The sequence below is a fragment of the Etheostoma spectabile genome, unplaced genomic scaffold, assembly GCF_008692095.1.
Source record: "Etheostoma spectabile isolate EspeVRDwgs_2016 unplaced genomic scaffold, UIUC_Espe_1.0 scaffold465, whole genome shotgun sequence".
NCBI lineage: Eukaryota > Metazoa > Chordata > Actinopteri > Perciformes > Percidae > Etheostoma > Etheostoma spectabile.
This window is the reverse complement of record NW_022605616.1, coordinates 405,377-409,472: the sequence shown is the minus strand read 5'-3', so window position 1 is coordinate 409,472 and position 4,096 is coordinate 405,377. Positions and strand designations below refer to the sequence as shown.

General features: G+C 36.9%; 1 long non-coding RNA gene across 1 annotated transcript; it reads right to left on the bottom strand.

The window, feature by feature from the left end:
- Window positions 1–885: 885 nt before the first annotated feature.
- Window positions 886–1,221, bottom strand: LOC116686772 (uncharacterized). Its single transcript, XR_004331352.1, has 2 exons — window positions 1,174–1,221; window positions 886–989 (listed from the first exon to the last, which is right to left on the bottom strand). It is a non-coding gene; the product is annotated as an uncharacterized LOC116686772 (long non-coding RNA).
- Window positions 1,222–4,096: the final 2,875 nt, after the last annotated feature.

Genomic DNA, 4,096 nt, shown 5'->3' with positions numbered 1-4,096 from the left:
TGAGCTATCATCGCAGCACGTCCAGTCTGAAATCCCACTTGATGGCCACAAACACAGCTGATGCCAATTCTCCCCCCTCTTTCTCTCACCCTTTATTGATTGACAGTGTTACACAGTGTGAGAGATTATTTGCTCCAAAGGAGAATGTTACGTGTAAAATTGAACACTACAGTAGGCTATATGCCAATGTTGTTTTCAATAAAAAAAGAATTCGCACAAAGCGAGCCAATCCACTTTTCCATGTAAAGAGCATTATTGTGAGAAAAAAATAGTGGGCCAAAAAGAAATCAAGGGACATTATAATAGATAAAAATGTGTGAATAATTGCGAGTTAACTATGACATTAATGCGATTTTTCTTTAAACAAGGTTGATTTCATACGGACTTGTGGCTTCAACGGAAGCGGAAACCTTCTTTTCACAACCTTGGAGCTCGTGGTCAGTCTACCATGGATGGTTTAGACATGTTGGTTAATAATCAAAATCCTTACGGAGAACATGTATGGAGTTTTTACTTCTGGAACCTCACTGTTGAGCTGTATACAGTGGGCAGGAGAGAGAATGTTACTGAGATGAGCTCGCTCTGCAATACAGTTTACATCAGTATTGTGTTTGGTACGGTCAGTCAAAAAAATACTTGAAAGTTTCTTGTGAATCTAAGGGTTTCGGTAGTTGGGAAATCTAATTATATGATGTTTATTTACTGAGTGTATTGAACTGTAACACTCCGTTCATTCCTGTTTTACAGTGTTGTGAGAGGTAGACGTCTGAGGTCTAGTTAGTAGGGAGGAAACCTGAGAGCCTTCGGAGGCAGTGAGTATTGTAGCATTAATCTAACCTGTACATCACCGTGTACATCTCTGGGGGCCAAGTGTTCAGATTTTTTAATTGACTCATACTGCCATGTTATTGGCATCTAACTTTCTTTGCTAAAGCAAAGTGAGTATTTATATGTCTCTGTGTGGGGATGTTTCACAGATGGCTGTTGTTCTTCAAAAAAAAGATAATTTTGTGGGCATTTCATGACAGGACAACTGAAGGGAAAGAAAGGGGATGACGTAGCAAAGGGCCGCAGGTCAGAGTTGAACCTGTGCCCACTGCGACTTGGAGCAAACCTCTCTATGTGGGCAACTACCAACTGAGCTATCCGGGCGCCCACAGATGGTTGTTGTACGTCTAGAATGTTCTTAATGGTGTCAAATTGTCATTTGCATCTTCCTGTTTGTCTGTCATTTAATGATTTGCATATTATTTTGCACTTAATAAATGTTTAAAATGGAATTACATGCCTGATTTTGTGTTTGTATTTGATTTTACAAAGAAAAAATTCATACATCCAACTATTCTTAGATGCAGATGCATTGGAAAGTGTCAGTCTTGAAATGGTCGATCCCGTACTACTTAACTCATCCTCTAACTGGAAGTACTTTATGAAGGATGTAATCACATGTTCCACTTCTCACGTCATGTGTTTGAGTCGATGTCATTGTGGGCTAGCCTATGTCAGTGAAACATCACATTTACTAAAACAGATAAGTGAACATAAAAGCTTATTAAGGAGAAATGATAGAGATTACCCAATAGCAAACTTTATGTTCCACTGTTTTGAATGATGAGATGCTATGGCATGTTATGCTTTAATGAGCTTTGGGTAATGTATGATAAACTTTTAAGTAAATTATGAGATTGCATAAGTTTGAATGATTGTTTTCCATTTATGTATTTAGTATGCAAACTTTTTTGTAATAAGTAAGAGTTGTGTGGAACCACTATGCATGCTATTCCTTAAAATGTGATGAAACGTCAACGTTTTCCAACCATTTTGTTGCTTTTCTACCAATGTTTTTGTCACTTTTTTTATCGTTTTTTTCTGCACCTTCTGACATTTTTGTGTTTTTTCCCCCACGTTTTTTGTAGCTTTTCCTGACATTTCTATCACTTTGTAAAACGTTCTTTTATATAAATGAATTCCAACGCTATCAAAATTAAATAAAACTTGTGAAGAGCGTTGTAGGGAGCCATCCATATTATTTCATATGAACATTTAGTTGAAAGAAATCCGAATTTCTGATATAGAAACTTTTTGAAAATGCGTGAAATTTGACCAGAGGACAACAGGAGGGTTAAATCATTGTTGTAAAAACTCTAGACAAAGGTCCAGAGGGGTTGAAACATAAGTGCCTTTAAGAAATGGTGATGCTGAGCAACAGTTCACTTATTCCACAAGTCTGGTTGTGTTTGAAGGTCCCATGACATGGTGCTCTTTTGATGCCAGGTGCAGTAGAGCAAAAATATATTACCATTTAATTTAGTGGTTGTAGTACAGCTACATTATAAACTGAAAAATATGGATTATCTGTTTTTGTCAGAATGCCAGAATTAGAAATGAATTGAGGACAAATGTGAGTCAAGAGACTTTCTCTCATGCCTGAATTGAAAACTCCACTGGACATTTGCTGATATCATGGAGAATTTTGAGTCCTGGAACTGCATTACATAAGGTAAAACCACTTTATGGTTCATTTTGGTTTATAAAGTCTAGCTTGTTGTGTTTGTTATATGTGGTACCAGCTTGCCTGACACCGGCAGTGGCTTTACTTTTATGCTAGCTTTGTGCGACAGGTTCATGTATGAAAAGTGCTGTATAAATAAAGTCTGATTGATTGATGATACTTTAATAAAAAAAGTGTATTCAGTGCGCTAAATGTAACGCTCTTCTTCAGCCCCTGTCAGGTACACATGTTCACGCATGTGTGAGTTTGTGGGTTCAATAAAAACTTACTACAGGACAAGGCTTGTGTTACCTCAAGCAAATACAACTTTATTAATGCTCAGGTAGCAAAAGTATGTCTAAAATAACATTTGAAACATCTAAACACAAAGTAAACCATTCTGTTGAAAAGTTTCTTGTGTATGAAGAGGTAAAGCTTGGATACATCAAGAAACGTGTCGTCTGCAAACGCTCTCCATCTCTTATATCCTATACTAACAACAGCATGCAGTCATTAAGGATATCCAGTTCAAACTAAATCCAGTGCCGTCTAAAAACTCATTGGACTCTCATCCCATATTACATTACGATTGATCATAAATAATTTATTATATTGAAATCTTCCATGCGAGTAAACAAAGGACAATAGCTTTGGAGGTCTCAAACACATCAATGGGGGTACAAGGGAGACCTAGGATCTATGAAAATATATTCGACAGATATACAGATTGAGACAAAAAAAATATAATAAATACATTTACACCTATCTATAAACATATGTACATCAGCAATATCACCCATGTGAATATCACCAATTATTTAGAAATCTCCTTGACAAGAGGCCTCTTTTTAAAATGTGAGTGCCTTTGTTTGTAGTTTGGTTAGTTTCAAAGACATGGTACCCTATGTTTAGGTATTAGGTACACATAGTTGAATAGCAGCACAAAATGTATTGAACCAAATAATCTGTAGCATCAATTGTTAAATGGTAAAGTGCATGATACAGATATTTTGCAGATATTTTGTATGTATGATAAACTGAAAACAACGCCCTGGGTTGTAAAGATTGTGTTAGAACATTAAAGGAAGATTAATGCCTTGTAGCCAGTGATGCCAGCATAATGTATGATATAGGCTAGAGTAAATATCTGTATCTGATTCACCCTACCAAACATGAGCATTAGGGAGCATGTGGCTAGTCTAACATGCTCTAAAAACAGTTCTAAAGACAGAGCCCATGTAAGTCCCACCCCCACTGAAGGGGCAAAACAACTCTCTGCTCTCCATTTACTTGTATTGCGCGAAGGTGCCTCCGGTTTTATCTGTTAGCAAGCAACAGAAAAAATCCTAAAAGCTGCTGTGTGGTGAATATTCACTACCAACAATGTTAAGAACCCATAACTTGAGTTTTTATAAGCTGCCCATCTGAAAAACTGAGCTTTTATGAAGATAAAAGTGGATGCAGACCTGAGGAATTAGCAGAGAATGGGGAGACTGTGGATTCCTAAGCTAACGTTACCTTACGTGTGTTAGCTTAACTTACAGGCGTATAGTTAGGCTAAAACTAACATTTGGATGTATGACTTGGTAACAAAATGGTTTAGCT